The sequence below is a fragment of the Pelobates fuscus genome, chromosome 2 (assembly GCF_036172605.1).
Source record: "Pelobates fuscus isolate aPelFus1 chromosome 2, aPelFus1.pri, whole genome shotgun sequence".
In the NCBI taxonomy this organism is placed as follows: domain Eukaryota; kingdom Metazoa; phylum Chordata; class Amphibia; order Anura; family Pelobatidae; genus Pelobates; species Pelobates fuscus.
Window position 1 is genome coordinate 338,275,631 of NC_086318.1, and position 25,611 is coordinate 338,301,241.

Here is a 25,611-nt window from a genome sequence, read left to right on the forward strand (position 1 = left end):
ATTAAGCTGGAAAAAGCTTAAAATAAATAGCTAAAAAGCAGAGATGTCGCAACAAAAAGGGAAGAGGAACACTGACAGGTCGGAGAAAGCAAGTTTCTTCGCCTCCAGAGCCAGCCAGCAGAAAAATGTACAGACGCAAGAGCAGGCCCAAGATGGCGACGATGACAACGTGGAACATGAGGAACAGACGGCAAATCAAACACCCGTCTTAACACAGGACTCAATGAAAGCACTGCTGGAAGAGATGTCCAATAAAATACTCACCAAACTGGATTCAGCCATGAAAGATATACATAAAGATCTACGAGAGCTGGGCACAAGAACATCGCACCTCGAAGACAAAATGGCGGATTATGAAACGGCCCATAACACCATGGCGGACACTATGGACGGCCTACTCGCCAGAATAGAAGAGCAGGATGTCAAAATTGCGGACATAGAAGACAGGGCCCGCAGAAATAACCTACGAATAAGGGGTGTTGCAGAAACGGTAAACACACCGGACCTTATGGCCTACATCACAGGGCTCCTAAAACACCTCCTACCTGACTGGCCCCAGGAGATGCTCCTGATTGATAGAATTCACAGAACGGCGAAACCTGGCTTTCTACCGCCGGACACTCCACGAGATGTGCTGCTCCGCATGCATTACTTTCACGCTAAGGATGCAGCACTCAACGCTAATAGAACGAAAAAATCGACGCCGGAGGAGTACAAGAACATAGCCATATACGCGGACATTTCCACCCACACACTGAAACGACGGAGGGAGTTCAGAGACATTACTCAAGCACTGAGAAACAGCCATCTCCCATATCGATGGGGATACCCAACAAAGCTCCTAATCACCAAGAAAGGGAAGACGACGGTAGTGAAATCACCGGAGGAGGGGTACAACCTTCTCAAATCCTGGGATATCACACTACCGGACCCTACAATCGAAAGAAGGCACATCACTAGACTTTCCCCAGACTGGCAGAAATCAAAAAAGCGCCAAAATTGACCACAAGCTGAACACACGCCACATGGAGACAACCCTGGACTGATCAGGCTAAAACCTGGAGAAGGCCAAGAGTGGGTAAAGTAATAAAATGGCACAGTGACTAACGAAAGACTGATACACTGGCACCCTTTATTCAAAAGACTACTGCAGATAGAGATATTATGAGAAAGACAGTTATACACTGTTTATTATCACTGTTTGCTAACATGAATAATGGTGTGATATTAATGTAGGAAGGGGTCATTACAGCAGGAAAGACTGCTAGCCAGGCGGGAAAAAACCCGCGGTAAAATAGATAAACCCAGGCCCTCCTAGGGGACCACACATACAATGACGCTCTCCATGACAGGTTAAATGTATGTATGTACCAAATGCCGACACCAATCACTACTTGCAAAAGTCCATAACAAATGACTGAGGTTAGAGGACGGAGAAGATGTCGGACGGAAGCTTAGCTTCAACCCCAAGGCACGAAGATGCAGTGCCTAGCCACACTAATGGCAATGTTTAATGTTGTATATAACTATGTTAGAGTTGTTAAGTTTTATTTTTTATTTCCCTATTTGGTTTATTCATATACCGCTACACAAGGTCATTGTAACAATAATCACAAGGCAGTAGAGACTACACGGGGACACCCAACGCAGGTATCTCTGACACTAGCAGAGTTAAAACTTAGTAGAATTACAGGACTGGCACGACCGGACCATAGGAGCACACACCTCCAAGCCCAACAGACACCTTCACTCGGCTCTAAAAGCTGGGAAGGAGTGCAGGGTGTCGCAAACATAGAACTGACAGAACACCACACAGCAAAACACCACAGGAAACCACCGTGAAGATCTGTACTTATAATGTGCGGGGACTAAACAACCCCACGAAAAGACACCTACTTAATAGAGAGATTAAATCACTAGATGTCGATATACTGTGCCTACAAGAGACACATTTTAGGCATAACGATCACCCACAGATCTTGACGGTAAATTTCCCACACCAATACCACTCAACGTCACCACACAAATCAAAAGGTACTTCCATACTTATAAGCAAACACATTAACTTCATACCACACACCCAGGAAGTGGACAAAGGAGGCAGATATGTAATAGTAACCGGAACGATAAACGATATGCCATATACTTTGGTGAGCGTATATGCGCCTAACACTAACCAGGGAAACTTTCTGCGCAGCGTACTAAACAAACTAAACAAGCTCAAAAAGGGCATTATGGTGATCTGCGGAGATCTCAACCACATACTAGACCCTAAATTAGACACCACGTTACCACAACATCGCCAACGGCATCGCCCGTTGGCAAGACAATGTAAAAGTATGCAAAAAATCCTACACGAACACCATCTCTACGACGCGTGGAGAATCACACATCCGGAGACCAAGCAATTCACACATTTTTCTGCCGTCCACAATTCCTATTCTAGAATAGATGGGTTCCTAATATCAGGCTCGCATTTAGACCAAATACAAGCTTGTGATATACAACAGATCACTTGGTCAGATCATGCACCAGTAACTTTAGATATGAAAAACACATATGATTTTAAACATCGTAGCCCATGGAAGCTAAACAACTCATTACTAAAAGACAGGAACTTTACTAAAGATCTCCAAAAAGATATAAACGCTTACTTCGCGACAAATGACAATGGAGAGGTGACACCAGCGACCCTATGGCAGGCACACAAGTCAGTGATTAGGGGCCTACTGATCAGAAGAGCTGCACACATTAAAAAAATCACCCAAACAAAACTTAGTGCATGGCAAAAGGAATTATATGATCTCAACTCCCAAAACCAATTACGTCCACTAGCAGACCTTAAACAAAAAATAATGACAGTATCCAAACTAATACACCAACAGGCTCTAGAACAAACTCAGTCACACATGGTGAAACTAAAAATAACTCATTATATGCAGGGAAATAAAGCAAGCAAACTACTAGCGTCCCACCTTAAAAAGAAACAAGCAAACCAGAAAATAGCGTACCTCCTAGACACCAAAGGCAGAAAACTTACCAAACCCAAAGACATAAGCGATGTATTCGCCAAATACTACCATAACCTATACAACTTGAAAGAAGATGATAACACTGTCCAACCTACAGAAACGGGCATCCAAGATTACCTGACGCAGATCACTCTACCAGAACTTACAGCACAGCAAAAAGCAGACTTAACTAAACCGATAGACGCCCAAGAAATCAGATCGGTTATTCAAACATTACCCATAGGCAAATCACCTGGACCAGATGGTCTGACGAACCTGTACTACAGAACGTTTAGCGAAACACTGGCACCCCACTTAGCTTCAACTTTTAACTATGCAACAACCACAAAATCACTCCCACGAGCCATGTCGCTGGCCCATATAGTCACACTGCCGAAACCCAATAAACCCGCTACAGTCCCACAAAACTTTAGACCCATCTCATTGCTAAACACTGATGCGAAAATTTTCGCGAAACTTTATGCAACAAGACTAGGGAAGATAATACCACATCTCATACACCGGGATCAAGTAGGATTTGTAAAGGGAAGACAGGGATCTGATAGCAGAGGCGGCTCTCTAATTAGGCGGTTTAGGCGGCCGCCTAAGGCCTCGCGCTGGCGGGGGCCTCGCGGCCGCCTAAACCGCCTGTTGGCAGAGTGTGTCAGGTCCTCGGTCACTGACCGAGGACCTGACACCAGGAGGGGGCCCGGCGGCTTGCCCAGTATGCCGCCGGGTGCGAGGCCCCTCCTGGCTGCCCGGCCACCATCGCAGACACTGGTCTGCAGCTCCGCAGTGTGCAGAGCTGCAGACCATGTGACTCGCGAGAATTGGCCAATCAGAGCGTTGCCGCGGGTTACCACGGCAACGCTCTGAAATCTCGCGAGACTACTCTGTCTGCAGCTCTGCAGAGCTGCAGACCGAGAGCAGTGGCCACCGAACCACCAGGGAGCCAACTGGACCACCAGGGAAATCAAGGTAGGCTCTCCCTCCCCATCACCCCCCAACACACTCAGCCTCACCCCCCCAGTCTCACCATCCCCCCACCACCACCCTCAGCCTCACCACCCCTAGCCCCCACCACCATCACCCCCCACCACCACCCCCACCACCCTCAGCATCACCCCCCTAAGTCTCACCCCCAGCCCCCCTCAGCCTCACCCCCCACCACCCTCAGCCTCACCACCCCTAGCCCCCACCACCCTCACCATCACCACCCACCACCCCTAGCCCCCACCACCCTCACCACTACCCCCACCACCCTCAGCCTCACCCCCAACCCCCTCAGCCTCACCCCCCACCACCCTCAGCCTCACCACCCCTAGCCCCCACCACCCTCACCATCACCCCCAACCACCCCTAGCCCCCACCACCCTCACCACTACCCCCACCACCCTCAGCATCACCCCCTCAGTCTCACCCCCAGCCCCCCTCAGCCTCACCCCCACCACCCTCAGCCTCACCCCCACCACCCTCAGCCTCACCTCCCACCACCCTCAGCCTCACCTCCCACCACCCTCAGCCTCACCTCCCACCACCCTCAGCCTCACTACCCCTAGCGACCACCACCCTCAGCCTCACCCCCCCCACCACCCTCACCATCACCCCCACCACCCCCAGCCTCACCACCACCCTCACCATCACCCCCCACCACCCCTAGCCCCCACCACCCTCACCACCACCCCACCACCCTCAGCATCACCCCACTAAGCCTCACCCCCACCACCTTCAGCATCACCCCCCTCACCACTACCCCCACCACCCTCAGCATCACCCCAGCCCCCCTCAGCCTCACCTCCCACCACCCTCAGCCTCACTACCTCTAGCCCCCACCACCCTCACCATCACCCCCACCACCCCCAGCCTCACCACCACCCTCACCATCACCCCCACCACCCCTAGCCCCCACCACCCTCACCACCACCCCCACCACCCTCAGCATCACCCCACTCAGTCTCACCCCCACCACCTTCAGCATCACCCCCCTCACCCTCAGCCTCACTACCCCTAGCCCCCACCACCCTCAGCCTCACCCCCCCACCACCCTCACCATCACCCCCACCACCCTCAGCTTCACCACCCCTAGCCCCCACCACCCTCACCACCACCCTCAGCATCACCCCCCTCAGTCTCACCCCCAGCCCCCCTCAGTCTCACCCCCAGCCCCCCTCAGTCTCACCCCCAGCCCCCCTCAGCATCATCCCCCTCAGCCTCACCCCCGCCACCCTCAGCCTCACCCCCACCACCCTCAGCCTCACCCCCACCACCCTCAGCCTCACTATCACCCCCCTCACCATCACCCCACCACCCTCAGCATCACCCCCCCACCACCCTCAGCATCACCCCACCACCACCCCACCACCCTCAGCATCACCCCCCACCACCCTCAGCATCACCCCCCACCACCCTCAGCATCACCTCCCCCCACCAGCCTCACCCCCCACCACCCTCAGCCTCACCACCCCCCACCACCCTCAGCCTCACCACCCCCCACCACCCTCAGCCTCACCACCCCCCACCACCCTCAGCCTCACCACCCACCACCCTCAGCATCACACCCCTCACCACCCTCAGCATCACACCCCTCACCACCCTCAGCATCACACCCCTCACCACCCTCAGCATCACACCCCTCACCACCCTCAGCATCACACCCCTCACCACCCTCAGCCTCACACCCCCACTACCCTCAGCCTCACCACCCCACCACCCTCAGCATCACCCCCCACCACCACCCTCAGCATCATCCCCCACCACCACCCTCAGCATCACCCCCTCTCACTCTCACATTATCCCCCCTCTCACTCTCACATTATCCCCCCTCTCACTCTCACATTATCCTCACTCTCACATTATCCCCCCTCTCACTCTCACATTATCCCCCCTCTCACTCTCACATTATCCCCCCTCTCACTCTCACATTATCCCCCCTCTCACTCTCACATTACCCCCTCTCACTCTCACATTACCATTACCCTCCCTCTCACCATCAACCCCCCGCTCCCTCTCACCATCAACCCCTCGCTCCCTCTCACCATCAACCCCCCGCTCCCTCTCACCATCAACCCCCCGCTCCCTCTCACCATCAACCCCCCGCTCCCTCTCACCATCAACCCCCCGCTCCTTCTCACCATCAACCCCCCGCTCCCTCTCACCAGCACCCCCCCTCTCCCTCTCACCATCACCCCCCCTCTCCCTCTCACCATCACCCCCCCTCTCCCTCTCACCATCACCCGCCTCTCCACACCCCCATACACACAACACACTTCAAGCAGCTACCCCATACACATAGGGTCTCAGACAAAAACGCAAACATGTTCAGAGACATACATTCACACACACAAGGATACTCTTTGTCAGACACACTCTCAGGCACATACACAGGTAGACAGTGCATCAATGTGTATATGTGACACTTTTTTTTTGTTAGTGGGGCCTCATGTTTGCGTTTCGCCTAAGGCCTCATAAAGTCTAGAGCCGCCTCTGTCTGATAGCACGAGGAAAATACTAAACCTGCTGCACAAACTTCAGACACAGGGACAAGGAGGCCTCTTTGTATCCTTAGATGCGGAGAAAGCCTTCGATAGGCTGCATTGGGGATTCCTCAAGGCAACTTTAACTAAATTTGGGATACCACAAGAATTCACAGCAGTGGTGGAATCACTGTACAGCGCACCTACAGCACAGGTCCTGAACTCAGGCTTCCTGTCAGAGCCCTTTCACCTAACAAATGGCACACGACAAGGATGCCCCCTGTCACCACTGCTTTACATCCTGGCCCTTGAACCATTAGCCAGCAAAATCAGAGAGAATATGAATATACATGGCATACAGATAAGAAATACCGAATACAAGGCAGGTCTGTTTGCGGATGACGTCATTCTGACGCTCACACAACCACTCATCTCACTTCCAAATCTTCTCAAAGTAATCAAACAATATGGGGACCACTCTTACTACAAGCTCAACCTCACTAAAACACAAGCTATGGGGATAGGGTTATCTGATAAAATACTGACCCAACTTAAGGAAGGATTTCAGTTTGACTGGAGGGAGGATTATCTCACATTTCTAGGTCTAAAAATCCCCAAACACCCTGCGAAGTTGTTAGAGCTAAACTATGGTAGACTACTGCGGGAGATGGGGGACACAATGAACAGCTGGGAAGGCAAATTTTTGTCGTGGATAGGTAGAATGGGGGCCATAAAAATGATGCTACTACCCAAGTTCCAATATTTATTGCGCACTCTACAAATTTTCCTCCCAAACTCGTACCTCAATAAATTACAACAAACAATCACGAGATTTGTATGGGCAAACAAAAAACCCCGAACAGCCACAAAACTCTTATGCAAACCAATGAAACATGGAGGCCTCGGCCTCCCGAATGTCCACTTGTACTATAAGGCCGCCTTAATGTCAACAGCCTTGCAGACACACGTAACAAGGGAAAAAGGGGAAAGACCACAATGGGAAGAGATAGAATCTGCCGAGGGAGGTCATAAAGGCTTAAAATACTTGTTCTGGGTACCACACAAATTAAGACCAAAATCACTACAAGTTCTGCCGACAACAGCGCTACTGCTGAAGGTATGGGACTCATCAATAAGGAAATTGGGACACGATAAAAAATGGGCATTACAGACACCAATGCAGAGTCTGGCTATAGCCAACCCCACTATAAGCATTCGCCCATGGGTACAAGCCGGATGCACGAGAGTAGGCCAGCTAGTAAGTAGGGGCACAGTCAAACAATTTCCTGACTTACAGCAAGAATACACCCTGCCAAGTAGCACTATATTCTCGTACCTCCAGATAAAATCCCTACTAGGGGACAATACTAGCAAAACCACCTCCCATCCCCTAAAGATACTATATACAATTGGTGAAACAGGCAACATGCCGAAAAAAATGTTTTCTACGCTTTATGCAACATTAAGTGACAGCACACCAAACGACGCACTCGATAAACTCAGAGAGGACTGGCACAGAGACATACACAAACGATTTACAGATGACCAATGGCAAAAGGCTTTTACAGCACACAAAGGAAGGTCAAGATGCTCCTCACACGTGGAGCTGATGAGGAAAATCCAGTATCGGTGGTACATGGTACCAACCAAATTAACTAAAATCTACCCAAACACAACAAACCTATGCTGGAGATGCAGGGAAGAGGTGGGAAGTATGTACCACATTTGGTGGACGTGCCCAAAGATAAAAGGATACTGGGAGAATGTGGGGGGGATTATTAATGACGCCTTACACACGAACATAGCACTAAAACCGGAGAATGGACTGCTCTTCATGATTCCAGACGAGCTCCACAAAACACACAAGGCACTTCTATTTCACATACTAATAGCGGCAAACACTTTGATAGCACGAGCATGGAAGCAGACCGCCTGCCCTAAATCAACAGAGCTCCTATCTCAGATTGATCTAAATCTAACATACGAAACTAAACTCACGACCACCTGCTCTACCCCGACTCACCTTCTGGAGGCCAAACAAGAGTGGGATTCGTTTATACAAGGTGGGAACAAAGAGACCCAATCTCTTAACACACGAACACTAACAGCGTAAGTAAGACGCTATAAGATGAGAGGAATGCTTGACAACACAAGGGTATCATGACCCCCCAAACGAGCCTTAAATAACAATAAGGGCAAGGGCTACTTTCTATATTAAGACTAACAAGCACACAGGCTGTCAGCACACAGGTGCTCATACCTTTCCTAAGTAATATGTTTTCTTTTTGGTAATATGATGTTTTTTTTTTTCCATTCTAAAACTGAGGAAGAGAAGGCCACACGGCCAACGAAGCCAGCTTTGTGTCAAACGGTTTAAATGTACATGGTTAGAATGTTGTGGATTAATAAGTCACCTGCGATGAAAGAGACTCTACTGTAAACGGTTTATGTTTTTCTGTTTTTATTTCTATTTCCTTGTTAACATGATGTGCAATATATGAAAAATCTGAGGTTCTGCTGAACCTAACAACACTTTCCCCATCACCCCCCTTTTTCCTTTCTGTACCCCTGTTTATGCTCTATATTAACTGTGAAAAAATTTCAATAAAGAATAAATTGAAAAAAAAAAAAAAAAAAAAAAAAAAAAACTGTAACAAAAAATGGATAAATGAATTTCTCAAAACGTATGGTTTTTTGGATGCTAACGGTAGCTTTGAATATTTAGGCGTATTAATATCGGATAATATTGATAAAATAGTGGAGATTAATTACAAAAGGTTGTTGAAGTCTACTGGGATAACGCAAAAAAAAAATGGAATCATCTGTTTTTTAGTTGGATGGGAAGGATAAACATAATCAATGCGTACATAATTCCAAGATGGACTTACTATTTTAGAATGGTTCCTTGCAACTAACAATTCTATCAGTAGTAGTCTTATAATACAGATTTTTGGAAAAGAAAGCTTAAAGAAAAGCATGGCTAAATGCTATGCTTTGATAAGATCGGCTCCCAAAAATATAATATCCAAGCAGATAAAGAGTTGGGAAAAAGAATGTAATTTAAAAATAGATTTTACAGAATGGGGCAATATGTTGGTACAGTTATCAAAAAATATCCATAATACGATTCTGTTTGAGACACATTATAACATTTGTTATCGTTGGTACTTAGTGCCAAGTAGATTAAACAGAATCGACCATAGTGAGTCCAACATATGCTGGAGATGTGGAACTGAAGTTGGTAGTTTTGTTCATATTTGGTGGAATTGTAAATTAATTAAGAAAATCTGGGAGGAGGTTTTTAGAAAACGATATGTATGGGACAAAATTTTGATAGACCAATCCCCAATCATGGCTCTTTTACATCTCCACTGGCCTGATCTACGTCCATATCAACAATTCTTAGTAAGTCATGCTTTTATAGCAGTAAAGATATTGATAGCCAGAAGATGGAAAAACTCTATGGTAATTGAGTGCAAAAATTGGGAAAAACAACTAGCTATACAGCTTAAGAATGAGATAGCTTTATTTAGAACCAAGGAAAATGTACGAAAATATGAAATGAGTAAAAAATGCTTGCAATTGTTAGAAATGTATGAGTAGTTTCAACAGGTCACTTCATAAGGTTTCATAATGAATTGTCAAATATTTGATATATATAAAAGGTAATATATGTATGCTGTATCCCTATCCCACTATGTTTTTGTTTTATGTTTGAGGAATGTAAGAAAAACTGACATATAGTTTGAATGTTGTATGTTATTATAGTAGTACTTAATTTTTATTTTGTATATGAGATATTTGTATATTATTATATGTCTAAAATCAAATAAAGATTTATAAAAAATAAAAAAATGATATGATAGATAATATTAAGATCAGCTCTTGGAAGAGCAAGGGAATAAATAAAATCATAGATATAACAGAGGATTATAAAATCAAGCCCTTTCAACAAATAAGGAAGGAATTCTGTATCCCACTGAATGATATCTTTAACTACCTTAGAATGAAAGGGTTTGTTTCAGCTTATATGATTAAGAATAGAGAGTGTAAAATAGACAGGAATATTCAATCTGTTGAAATAAAAAACTGTAAAAATATGCTTTCTAAATCTGTCTTATATTAATTAAAACATGATAAACTTTCCAGAGCAATTGAAAAGTGGGAAAAAGCTAAATTATAGTTACATAGTTACATAGCTGAAAATAAAATTGTGTCCATTAAGTTCAGCCTTCCTCACATTTGTTTTTGCTGTTGACCCAAAAGAAGGCAAAAAAAACAGTTTGAAGCACTTTTTTTTATTTTGCAACAAACTAGGAAAAAAATTCCTTCTTGACCCTAGAATGGCAGTCAGATTTCTCCTTGGATCAAGCAGCTATTACCCTACATTGGAAAATTATATCCTTCAATATTCTGTTTTTGCAAGTATGCATCTAGTTACTGTTTGAACATCTGTATGGACTCTGATAAAACCACTTCTTCAGGGGGCGGGGCCCGACCGCCATGCTGACCGGTCGCAGGCTGGAGGGGCTCCTGCGGGATTTGGCCTATTTCGAGGATAATACCAACTTTACAGCCTGCCCCGGAGCCAAGACAGTACCTCCCGTGTCCAGGTAGTTGCCGGTGCCACTGTGGTCCCCGAGATCGGGAGTCTAGCAGCCCCAGAGGGTGATGTGAGGCTTCGGGGCCTGCAGCCCACGTGGGTGTAGAACGGGGCGGACGGCCGCCGTCCTGTTTTGGAACCTGGCAGCCGTGAAGCAGCCCAGTGATGCGTCCCGCGGGCCCTGCTCCCCCCCCATGGACCGGGGGGGTTATCCCGGTCCACACTGGAGGAAATTACCCCCAACGTTGGCCCATCGAGCCTGCAGGACACAGTGCAATCCACGCCAGGACGCCAAAATGGCGGCGACGCTACCGAAACTGCCTCCCTTCAAGCAGCTCCGTCCGCAGGATTACAGGCAGCATATACCACAGCCGAAAACACAGCAGAGCTGCCACTTGTAAGCTGGGCACACCGCCCAAGCTACCAATGCCCTGACCGCTGCTGCTGTGGAATTATACCAGGATCTGCTCTAACCCGCATCAAGTGACCGCCACAGCCACCTCTGAGCCGTCCCTCACGCTATCAGTGGCAGACATCTCCTCGTCAAGCGAACATGTCGCCCCCTGGCAAGGCACATCTATGCTGGACAGATATGTATATCCAATGGGCATAGGCTAACAAGAATTAATTCAATGGACATGTAGTCCTGTCCCCACACTACACATCTCGAGGGACATTGTCACTGTTGGCAGCAAGGCTCCGATACTTACCTCCAGTTCATATCTTAGTTTAGCTTCCATGTACAAGCTTATACCATGCTGTATGATTTTATCTTTGGATTCTAAGCAACTTATTCCCTCTTGCATTACTTAAGCCTGCATAAGTCTTAATACTCCTCTCTTAGCATGTTTGACCTGTGATTAGCTACCTAACATCATTTACCCTACCCTATGTAGGCCTAAGCATGATAACCTTGATATTATAAAAAACAAAAAAGTGCATTTACTCAGACATGTCATGTACTCTATCAGTGAATTCTTTTGTGAAACCTTTGCACTGTCTGTGTTTATATGTGAAATTTGCAAAGCACTACAAAAATAAAGAATTAAAAAAAAAACAAAAAAAAAAAACACTTCTTCAGGCAGAGAATTCCACATCCTTATTGTTCTTACAGTAAAAAAACCTTTCCTTTGCCTTAGTCGAATCTTTCTTCCATTCTAAACGCATTACCTTGTGTCCTATGTAAAGTCCTGTTTGTAAATAGATTTCCACACAATGGTTTTTATTGGCCCCAAATATATTTGTATAATGTTATCATATCCCCTCTCAGGCGACATTTTTCTAAACTAAATAGGTTTAAATTTGTTAATCTTTCTTCATACCTGATATTTTCCATTCCTTTTATTAATTTTGTAGCCCACCTCTGCACTTTTTCTAGTGCCATAATATCCTTCTTTAGAACAGGTGCCCAAAATTGGACAGCATATTCCATATGTGGTCTTACCAGTGATTTATAAAGAGGCAAAATTATATTCTCATCCCGAGAATGAATGCCGTTTTCCATGCATGACAATACCTTACTGGCCTTAGCCACTGCTGATTGACATTGCACATTGTTGCATAGTTTGTTGTCTATAACAATTCCCAAGACCTGTTCATGTGTTGTTATCCCTAATTCGCTTCCATCAAAGGTATATGTTGCTTGTGCATTCTTTACGCCGAAATGCATAACTTTTTCAACATTAAATTTCATCTGCCATTTGAGTGCCCAGTCCCCCAGTCTATCTAAATCCCTCTGCAGCAAAGTAATATCTTGCTCACATTGTATCACTTTACAGAGTTTTGTGTCATCTCCAAACACTGAAACATGACTTTCAATGCTTTTTTCAAGATCATTTATAAACATGTTAAATAGAAGGGGTCCCAGAACAGAACCATGAGGGACCACTTGCCACCTCTGTGCAGCTTGAGTATTTACCATTAATGACAACTCTTTGTACTCTATTTTTAAGCCAATGTTCTACCCAAGAACAAGCATTTTCATCTAGACCGATTTCCTTGAGTTTGAACGCTAATCTATTGTTTGGAACTGTATCAAATGCCTTGGCAAAATCCAAAAAGATCACATCCACTGCAACACAATGATCTATACTTCTACTTACTTCTTCGTAGAACGCAGTCAAGTTCGTTTGACATGACCTGTGCTTCATAAAACCATGCAGATTTTTGCTGATAACCATGTTCTTCTGAAGGAATTCTTGAATATTATACCTTAATAACCTTTCAAATATTTTCCCAGCCACAGAAGTTAAGCTCACAGGTCTATAATTTCCAGGCAAGGATTTTGAACCCTTTTTGAATATAGGAAACACATCTGCCTTCCTCCAATCCTCCGGAACACTTCCTGAAAGAAAATAATCTTGAAAGATTAAAAACAGAGGTTCACTTATTTCTACACTTAGTTCCTTAAGTACTCATGGATGAATACCGTCAGGCCCTCGAGCTTTGTTTATATTAACTTTCTTTAGTTGCTGCAGTACCTTGACTTGAGGTAACCAATTACAATTATTCTGCAAGTTTTTAGAAGCGATCATTTGCACATCTATTGCCATGGGTTCTTCCTTAGTATATACAGAGGAGAAATAGTTATTTAAGATTTCTGCCTTTTCCTGGTCTTCATTAACTAACACACCCATTCCAGTTTCCAGTGGACGTGTTTAAGTATAAACACACCCACTGCTTAAATTTAACAGATTTACAGTTTAAACTTTTAAATAGATGGTACTTGACACCAAATCTTCTAAATAAAATATATCCCAATACATCCAATAGATGTTGGAGGTGCAACATTGATAAGGGTACCTTATTACACATATGGTGGTACTGCCAAACGATATATACTTATTGGAAAGATATAATTACATAAATTAATTATATGAACAATTTTATTAAATTTAAATGGGTCAAAAATAAAGATAAAAGATTCAATGTTGGGGCGGAGCCTGACTGCTGAGCCGTCCAGACGTGCCGAACACGAGCTCCGGCCCGACGGGCAGAATCCTGGAAAAAGTGGCACCTACACAGCCCACAGAAACCCGAGGGTACACTTCCCACGTCGGGGGTGCCCTGCTGAACCCAACGAGACCACACTGGAGCTCGTCGGAGCCGGAGACGCAAAGACACACAGGCGGCCTACTCGGGCGGAAGCCAGGGAGGAACAACTGCTCTCTTTGGCATAGTAACCCGCAAGCGACTCTACGATTACCTACCCCCCCCCCCTCTGGACCAGTGGGGGACATCCCGGTACCCACTGGACATACAGACCAGCTCGAGACACAAGCATTTCGCTACACGACATATGGAGGCAACTGACAAGCACGGCCCAGCCAAAATGGCCGCCAAGCCAAGGCCTGGAACACAGAGCACCCGCGCTCAATCACCCACATCCACTCTGGAGGCCTTTGACCATCTTTGTGCCAGTCTCAGGGGCGCCCTGCACAACCGGGGTGTAACCACAAATTGGTGGCCTCGTGGATACGACCAGCGGCACGACGCAGCAATTACAGATGGGTATCGCAAGCCTCCAAGAAGGCCGCCCGGCGAAGCAGTCGCAGGCGGGCCACGAGGTGTGGAACGACAACACACCTGGTGGACACATGCTCACACTCGCACAAAGGCAATCCTGGGACCACTCAACAAGCGGCACACGCAAGTCCCTTACTAGACCGTAATCCCTGCACTGGGCGCAGCAAAAATCAGCTCCTCTCGGGCAACACTTCCATACAAGTAACCATGCGACCATGCACCCCACAGAGCACTACAGGAGCAAACCCCCGAAGCCAGGACACCGATCCCAAAGGCCGAAATGGAGAGACGGATAGCAACAGCACCCAGGACTTGCCGATGCTGGGAATAGGCTGAAGTACCCAACAAACCGCTTCACAAGGGTACTTGGGCTTTTAGCATGGACTGTTTCAAGCTCCCACACCAACTACGTACCCAGTCCCAGAGGCTCGAAGCTTTATTCCGGCAGACTATGCCCCCGTGACACCCTTGCCCTTACCGGTATGGTAAAGCCGAATATATATCGACACCAAACACCAGTGACTTAATGCCTCAGTTAACCCTTGGCACAACAGTTTACTCTTTACATAACCACAATGGGATTGCCAATTTAGCACTACTAAATGTGACTTACTTACAAATTACTCTAATAATATAAAGGGCCAGTCAAGCTTGTTTCCTAGATATAGATGTATATATGTAGAAGGTGCGACCTCCTATGCCACAGAAATGTTTAACATGATATGTCTGAATACACTCGTCCCCAGTGGTTTACTACTCAGTGATGTCCAGTTGTAACACAGACCGATCATGCCTAGAGATGATAGTGCTGTAGACCCACAATATAGGTAAACACTAGCAATGTTACTCAATATATGACGCTCCCTAGTCTAACCGTTCATAACATAACGTTACTATGCTCTATTTTGTAACCTGATACCGCTCTGTTCTAACATGTGTTCATGCTATACCTACCAAAGCATAGGCGACTTAGCAGTCCTGGTTTCTGTTTCACAATATCGTTTACCGTTCTATGCCTGCGTTTTAACCCCTATGACTTATCTTTAGGCAAGCAGCTAAAGTATAACTAACGTTGATTTGTTTATTTAGTTTGTTTATGCTCAGTATCTATCTCAGCCTGTACTGACACTGACCTAGCACACACGATCATGCTGCACCACGAGCATACTTTACAGGCTGTCTCACCCTCACGAGACACTCTTTAAGTTAAGCCTAGTTACATACAAAGAGAAAATGGGATATCTAACATGCTGTGAAGATTCTTGTGTTATTTCAGTTAATGTCCCTATGTCTTTTATTGTTGCCTCGTCTGATTAATGACTAATTACTAATATAAAATTGTGCTGATTATCTATTTGCCATGTTTGTAACTGTAAGAATTTATCTCGCCTGTGACTGCTGTTGTGGCAAAATAGGCTAGTTTGTACCGCTTGCACAACAAAAATAAAGAATTAAAAAAAAAAAAAAAAAGATTCAATGTTAATTTTACACATCATTACAGCAGCCAAATTACTGATAGCACGGAAGTGGAAAAATGTACAAACCCCATCTACCCGAGTAATATAGCAAGCAAAAATGGAAAGAAGCTTAGAAAACCGCTAAACGCAAATAGAATATTGGCATACTTGGGTAGATAAATTAGAATTTTTAAAATAAAATGATCATAGAGGGTCTCTAATGCAGGTAAATGGAATGAAACAAAGAAGGGGACAGAGAGATGAATAGTATGTTATGTAATGAGGTGGCAATGGTTTTCCCATACACCTGCCTTCCATTCCCGACGAAATAAGCAATTAAATAAGGAAGGAATGGATAGGTCAAACGGGCGTATAATAAAATTGATGATGATAGTAGTTCAGTCAAAGAGACGAAAGGGCTCTCTCTCTCTCCAAATAAAGATAGGGGAAAGTTAGATAAGAAAGTGGGACTAAAAGGGTTATTATAGGGATAATCAAGATAGGGATAGGGTTGGGGGCAGGAGGGAGGGAAGAAACATGGGGAATATATGATGAAATAAAGGTTAAAACCATGAAGTTTTACTATACTTAAGAAAAGAAGCATTGTATTAATGATGATAGAGAGACCCCAAAGCTGCTTATTTTATGTAGTAGTTTTAACAACTATACATTGGTAAGGTATCTATTTGAAATACAAAAAGAAAAAGAAAAAAACTAGAACAAAAAAAAAAAAAAGAAATAATGGGACTGTATATGAAAATGGTTGCAATTCCTAACATTTCATCAGATATTTTTGTTCAACCCATTCAATTAAAGCTGAATGTCTTCAATTCATTTGCAATCTCGGTTGTTTCATTTCAAATCCATTGTGGTTAAAATTATGAAAATTGTGTCAGTGTCCAAATATTTCCAAATCCAACTGTATATTCACACCGTTTATTCAACCATTTATTGTGCCCAGTCAGTGTGGAAATATAAATGACTAATTCTACTAGCACAAATGGTAAAACAAATATAAACCTACCCATTACATATACTGTTGTGTAAATATGAACATAACACATTCTATGTAATTGATTTGCTGCCTGTAGTACAGGCAGCAAATCAATTTTAATTATGAATGTAATAAAATAAGAGCAATATGACATTACGCCATAGTGGCTAAAAAACACAATATAGATAAGAAATTAATTGGAAAAATGCTAATCAATATCAAAACAAAGATACCAATATTACAAAACCGATACAAATAGTAGTAGTAAAATTAATGGACAGTTGTGCCATGTGTCCATTATTCATGGATAAATAGAGTTCCTCATTTAATTCACCAGGGATATAGTTCTAAGTCTCTAAATCCACTTCGACTCTAGTTTAAGTTAAAGGTGATTCACCTCCTTCACCGCTCATGTCCAGTCAATCACCAAATCCTGTTAATTCCATCTCAAAGCCATAGCTTGCATTCACCCATATCTAACACTGGAATTATCTAAAGTGCTAGTCCATGCTGCAATCTCCTCTTGCCTTGACTACTGCAATCTGCTTCTCATTGGTTACTTATTCCTAGCATGCCTTACTACAGTCAATGAATGCTACGGCAAGGCTAATCTTCCTGTTGCTCACACCTCCCATGTCTCCCCCATCTGTCAGTCCTTACACTGGCTTATGTGTAGGGCTTAATTTAAAATGCTGGTACTTACTTATAAATCCCTACATACCACTGCTCCTACCTACGTATCCTCACTAATACACTAGTATGTCCCATCCAGGTCTCTGCACTTTGCTGAGGACCTGTGTCAATCATCTGATCCCAACCTAATCTAGTCTCCATTCCTTCAAAAAACTATTTAAAACTCACTTCTTCTGGAAGGGATAAGAATTAAACCATTAATAGCTTTTCATTCCCACACATTGGTAACCCACCATGCTTCAACTCCTGATACAGTATCTTCATAAAAAAATAAACAAAAATTATAAAATCCTCTAACAACCTACTTTTCCCATACATGAAATACATCCTACCCTTACCTTTTGTGTCACTTTAACCTATTCTGTAAAGTTTGTTTGAGAATAGCCCTCAACACCCTCTATTTATATGTGTCCAACTCGTTTTGCTGTTAATCCACCTTTTGTACAGCACTGCGAAATTTGAGATACGACTGTAGTTGACAAATTCTGAGGGATTAACTGGTAATACTTACATTTCCCACAGTGGTAGACTCCCGTAGTAGGGATTAGCACACCAGAGGTAGGTTTAGGAGGTTCAAGATGGCTGTGAACCAATAGGTGAACCCAATTCCTAGATCTTTGCGCTGGGATGGCCAGAACTGGGATAAGTACTGTCAAAAGTTCATATACAGCGAATGATGGATTTAGGTTCCTCCGGTTTAGTGATCCTAATGCAAAATGATCCAACTTGTGAGCAAACCCTCTGAAAACCTTTTTTTTTAAATATCTGAAAACCTTTTTTTTAAATATAATTCTTTATTTTTGATGTGCATAAAGAACATAAGCGTCCACAGTGCCGCAACAGCAAGGATAGGCATAACAGTGACGTTGAGATACTTAGGTATGGCATAGAAAACAAAAGCACATTTTTTTAAAGGTAATATGATAGTTCTTCAAGCAGATTTTGTCAGAGGATGTGTAATAGTCAGAGTATGAAACAGACATGCAGAGCGTGTTATTATTATGTCAAGAGAAATGGTCGTGTGAAGATACCACTGGGTCGTAATTTGGTATCTAGGTACTGCACTTTGTCAAGAATGATAGAAAGAAAGAAAAAGCAAAAGTAAAAATAACAGTCAGCATAATTCTCATGTTATCAACTATTAAGAGTACAATTCAAATGATAACAGTATTTTTTTTAAACATAAAAAACTTACAATGCACTGTTCCAAATTATTACGCACAGTAAGTTTCAAAACACTTTATAGATCGTAAAGAACTGAAAATTGAAATTTGTTGTGTTTGCAGCACGTTTGCTGAAATCAAAAGCTATTTCAATCAAACTTATAACAACATTAATACTTTAACTTTTTAAACATTTTAACAGGTCACGTTACATTTTAACATAGGACCCCTTATTTGATAGCAGCTGCACAAGTCTTGCATCCATTGAACTTGTGAGTTTTTGGACAGTTTCTGCTTGAATTTGTTTGCAAGATGTCAGAATAGCCTCCCAGAGCTGCTGTTTGGATGTAAACTGCCTCCCACCCTCATAGATCTTTTGCTTGAGGATGCTCCAAAGTTTCTCAATAGGATTTCACATCGATTACTGTAATTCTCTCCTAATTGGTCTCCCCAGAAGCCATACTGCCCCCCTACAATCTGTGGTGAATGCTGCTGCCAGGCTGATCTTTCTCTCCTGTCGCTCCTCTCACACCTCACCCCTCTGTCTTACCTTACACTGGCTTCCTGTCCCCTACAGGCATGGGCGTCCGCAGGGGGGGGGCAAGGGGGTGCACTTGCCCCCCCCTGGATTTTTCAGCTTGTTCTGCTATTTTTCGTGTGAGAGTTAAAATGAACTGCAGTACCGGCGCCGGCCAGTAGGTGGCGCTGTGTATGGAGAGAGACAGGGACAGGAAGTTGCATCTATCCCTGCTTCTCTCTGCTGAGTGTAACCGCAGGGGAGCAACACATGCAGCCAGCGACAGCCTACAGATCAGGTAAGTGGGGGATGGGGGGGTTAAAATAGTCTATAGATTAGGGGAATGAGGGATGGGGGGCAGCCTATATATTAGGGCAGTGAGGGATGGGGGGGGGGGGGTTAAAATAGTCTATAGATTAGGGGAGTGAGGCATAGGGGGGCAGCCTATATATTAGGGGAGTGAGGGATGGGGGGGCAGCCTATAGATTAGGGGATTGAGGGGGGCAGCCTATATATTAGTGGAGTGAGGGATGGGGGGGCAGCCTATAGATTAGGGGATTGAGGGGGGGCAGCCTATATATTAGTGGAGTGAGGGATGGGGGGCAGCCTATATATTAGGTGAGTGAGGGATGGGGGGGCAGCCTATAGATTAGGGGATTGAGGGGGGGCAGCCTATATATTAGTGGAGTGAGGGATGGGGGGCAGCCTATATATTAGGGGAGTGATGGATGGGGGGGGCAGCCTATATATTAGGGGAGTGAGGGATGGGGGGGGCAGCCTATATATTAGGGGAGTGAGGGATGGGGGGCAGCCTATATATTAGGGGAGTAAGGGATGGGGGGCAGCCTATATATTAGGGGAGTGAGGGATGGGGGGCAGCCTATATATTAGGGGAGTGAGGGATGGGGGGGGGGCAGCCTATATATTAGGGGAGTGATGGATGGGGTGGCAGCCTATATATTAGGGGAGTGAGGGATGGGGGCAGCCTATATATTAGGGGAGTGAGGGATGGGGGGCAGCCTATATATTAGGGGAGTGAGGGATGGGGGGGCAGCCTATAGATTAGGGGATTGAGGGGGGGCAGCCTATATATTAGGGGAGTGAGGGATGGGGGGCAGCCTATATATTAGGGGAGTGATGGATGGGGGGCAGCCTATATATTAGGGGAGTGAGGGATGGGGGCAGCCTATATATTAGGGGAGTGAGGGATGGGGGGCAGCCTATATATTAGGGGAGTAAGGGATGGGGGGGCAGCCTATATATTAGGGGAGTGAGGGATGGGGGGGCAGCCTATATATTAGGGGAGTGAGGGATGGGGGGCAGCCTATATATTAGGGGAGTAAGGGATGGGGGGCAGCCTATATATTAGGGGAGTGAGGGATGGGGGGCAGCCTATATATTAGGGGAGTGAGGGATGGGGGGGCAGCCTATATATTATGGGAGTGAGGGATGAGGGGGCAGCCTATATATTAGGAGAGTGAGGGATGGGGGGCAGCCTATATATTAGGGGAGTGAGGGATGGGGGGGCAGCCTATATATTAGTGGAGTGAGGGATGGGGGGCAGCCTATATATTAGGGGAGTGATGGATGGGGGGCAGCCTATATATTAGGGGAGTGAGGGATGGGGGGCAGCCTATATATTAGGGGAGTGAGGGATGGGGGGCAGCCTATATATTAGGGGAGTAAGGGATGGGGGGGCAGTATATATATTAGGGGAGTGAGGGATGGGGGGGCAGCCTATATATTAGGGGAGTGAGGGATGGGGGCAGCCTATATATTAGGGGAGTAAGGGATGGGGGGCAGCCTATATATTAGGGGAGTGAGGTATGGGGGGCAGCCTATATATTAGGGGAGTGAGGGATGGGGGGGCAGCCTATATATTATGGGAGTGAGGGATGGGGGGCAGCCTATATATTAGGGGAGTGAGGGATGGGGGGCAGCCTATATATTAGGGGAGTGAGGGATGGGGGGGCAGCCTATACATTAGGGGAGTGAGGGATGGGGGGCAGCCTATATATTAGGGGAGTAAGGGATGGGGGGGCAGCCTATATATTAGGGGAGTGAGGGATGGGGGGGGCAGCCTATATATTAGGGGAGTAAGGCATGGGGGGCAGCCTATATATTAGGGGAGTGAGGGATGGGGGGCAGCCTATATATTAGGTGAGTGAGGGATGGGGGGCAGCCTATATATTAGGGGAGTGAGGGATGGGGGGGGCAGCCTATATATTAGGGGAGTGAGGGAAGGGGGGGCAGCCTATATATTAGGGGAGTGAGGGATGGGGGGGCAGCCTATATATTAGGGGAGTGAGGGATGGGGGGCAGCCTATATATTAGGGGAGTAAGGCATGGGCGGCAGCCTATATATTAGGGGAGTAAGGCATGGGGGGCAGCCTATATATTAGGGGAGTAAGGCATGGGGGGCAGCCTATATATTAGGGGAGTGAGGGATGGGGGGGCAGCCTATATATTAGGGGAGTAAGGCATGGGGGGCAGCCTATACATTTGGGGAGTAAGGCATGGGGGGCAGCCTATATATTAGGGGAGTAAGGCATGGGGGGCAGCCTATATATTAGGGGAGTAAGGCATGGGGGGTAGCCTATATATTAGGGGAGTAAGGCATGGGGGGCAGCCTATATATTAGGGGAGTAAGGCATGGGGGGCAGCCTATATATTAGGGGAGTAAGGCATGGGGGGTAGCCTATATATTAGGGGAGTAAGGCATGGGGGGCAGCCTATATATTAGGGGAGTAAGGCATGGGGGGCAGCCTATATATTAAGGGAGTAAGGCATGGGGGCAGCCTATATATTAGGGGAGTAGCCTATATATTAGGGGAGTAAGGCATTGGGGGGCAGCCTATATATTAGGGGAGTAAGGCATGGGGGGGCAGCCTATATATTAGGGGAGTAAGCCATGGGCGGCAGCCTATATATTAGGGGAGTAAGGCATGGGGGGGGCAGCATATATATTAGGGGAGTAAGGCATGGGGCAGCCTATATATTAGGGGAGTAAGGCATGGGGGGTCAGCCTATATATTAGGGGAGTGAGGGATGGGGGGGGCATCCTATATATTAGGGGAGTAGCCTATATATTAGGAGAGTAAGGCATTGGGGGCAGCCTATATATTAGGGGAGTAAGGCATGGGGGGCAGCCTATATATTAGGGGAGTAAGGCATGGGGGCAGCATATATATTAGGGGAGTAAGGCATGGGGGGGCAGCCTATATATTAGGGGAGTAAGGCATGGGGGGGCAGCCTATATATTAGGGGAGTAAGGCATGGGTGGCAGCCTATATATTAGGGGAGTAAGGCATGGGGGGCAGCCTATATATTAGGGGAGTAAGGCATGGGGGGGCAGCATATATATTAGGGGAGTAAGGCATGGGGGCAGCCTATATATTAGGGGAGTAAGGCATGGGGGGGCAGCCTATATATATTAGGGGAGTAAGGCATGGGGGGCAGCCTATAGATAAGGGGAGTGAGGCATGGGGGGCAGCCTATAGATTAGGGGAGTGAGGCATGGGGGGCAGGCTAAAGATTAGGCAAGTGAGGCATGGGGGGCAGCCTAAGATTAGGCAAGTGAGGCATGGGGGGCAGCCTATAGATTAGGCAAGTGAGGCATGGGGGGCAGCCTATAGATTAGGGGAGAGGCATGGGGGGCAGCCTATAGATTAGGGGAGTGAGGCATGGGGGGCAGGCTAAAGATTAGGCAAGTGAGGCATGGGGGGCAGCCTAAGATTAGGCAAGTGAGGCATGGGGGGCAGCCTATAGATTAGGCAAGTGAGGCATGGGGGGGGCAGCCTATAGATTAGGCCAGTGCGGCATGGTGGGAGGGGGGGGGGGTTGAATGAAGAGTCAGCCAGGAGCAGGGGCAGCAAGGAGCAGGAAGGGTCTGCAAGGAGCAGGGGCAGCAAGGAGCAGGAAGGGTATGCAAGGGTCAGGAAGGGTCTGCAAGGAGCAGAAAGGGACAGAAGGAGCACAAAGGTAAAGGAGCAGAAAGAATCAGAAGGCGCACAAAGGTAAAGTTGAAGAAGGAGCAGAAAGGGACAGCAAGGAGCAGAAAGGAATCAGAATGAGAAAGGAGAAGAAGGGCGCAAAATAAGCAGAAAGAAGCAGAAAGGTAAAGGAGCAGAAGGAGACAAATATAGAAGACAGTGTCAGAAGAAAAAGAAGACTGTCAAATGAAGGAGAAGAAAAGGAGATTGGAGCAGGAAGGACAAATGAAGTGAACCCTCCACTTTATTCTGGACACCACATCATAAGGCTTTGGTACCTAGGCCTGGCAGGGAAACTCTGGACCTTCTCATCTCCCCCGGTAAAAAAAAATATCAGTGTTAATGTGTTCACTTTTATTTACTGAGTGTCAGGAAGCACAGAGTGCCGCTGGGTAGGGGTGTTGCTGATTGGCTAGAGCAGTCAGCTGGCACTCTAAGCCAATCAGTAGCTCCCCATTCATAAAAAAGTTAAAAAAAATTATGAACCGGGAACTAGTGATTGGCCTAGAGCGTCAACTGTCAACTCTAGCCAATCAGCGGCACCCATGCCTGACGTCAATCTGCACTTCCTGACACTCCGTTTCAAAATGCCGAATACCACTGAGGGACCTGGAGCTGGAGAAAGCCTTTGGGGTTAAACCATTTCAGAGCGGTTTAACCCCTTAAAGGAAAGAGCACCCAGGGGATTCCTGGCATCATAGCATTTTCATTTAGATGAAGTTGTTATGGTGACCAGAATGTTCCTTTAATTTGCTTAAAGGAAAACTATAGTGATAATCACTATGCTCCTCCCCTTCATGACACTGTCAAAAAGGGGCCAAGCATAGATGTCATTACAATTATGCCCCCCCCCCGGAAAAATTCCTGCGGACGCCCATGCCTACAGGTGTCAATTTAAAATACTAACCCTTACCTATAAAGCTCTAACCAACTCTAGCCCCTCTTACATTTCTTCACTGATTCATAGGTATGCCCCCTCTCGGTCTCTCTGCTCTACTGGTGACCTTCTCCTGTCTGCTGCTCGCACCATTACTGCAAATTCACGCTTGCAAGGCTTCTCACGGGCGGCTCCTTTCCTTTGGAACAGCCTGCCTACCCCTGTCAGACTCTCCTCTAGTCTTCAATCCTTTAAGAAGTCCCTCAATACCCATCTCTTCAGGATTGCTTATAGATTCCAAGAGTAATTTCTATCTCTCAGTCCTTCATTTTGCTCTCTCCTAAAGGGCCACTCTCCACTCTCACCTCCAGTTCTGAGGTCAGGGGAGGATGGAGGCCACATCATGACTTTCTCTCCTTTTATCCCCATAGCAGCCATTGATGTAGAGGTATTCTTTGCAGCATGAGATGGTGCATTGTCATGCATGAAGATCACTTTATTACGGAAAGCATAGTTCTTCCTTCTATACCAGGGAAGAAAGTGGTCAGTCAGAAACTCCACATACTTTGCAGAGGTCATCTTTACACCTTCGGGGACCCTAAAGGGGCTGACCAGCTCTCTTCCCATGATTCCGACCCAAAACATGACTCCACCACCGCCTTGCTGACGTCGCAACCTTGTTGGAACAGGGTGGCCGTCCACCAACCATCCACTACTCCATCCATCTGGACCATCCAGGGTTGCACGGCACTCATCAGTGAACAGGACTGATTGAAAATTAGTCTTCACGTATTTTTCTGCCCAATGCAGCCAATTTTCTGCTTGTGAGCATTGGTTAGTGGTGGCCAAATAGAAGGTTTATGCACAGTTGCAAGACTCTGGAGGACTCTACACCTTGATTTCCGTGGGACTCCAGAGGCATCAAATATCTGTTTGCTGCTATGTAATGGTATTTTAGCATTGATCCGATGCATGGATCTGGCAGAAATCTTCCTCAATGTGCCTTTAACTGCACGAACCTGTCTGTGCTCTGAATCAGCCACAAAACTCTTAATAGTGCTATGATCACGCTTAGGTTTTTGTGAAATATCTAATATTTTCATACCTCGTCCAAGGCTATGAACTATTTCCCTCTTTTTGGTGCTGTGCTTAATAATGAGGAACGCCCTCCTTTAGTAGTTTTTCCTTAAATTGGGCTCACCCGGCAATCTAATTATCACAGGTGTCCGAGATTGTTTTCAGTGATCAAAAGAGCCCTGAGACACAATACCATCCATGAATTAAACTGAAAAACAAAATATTTAAT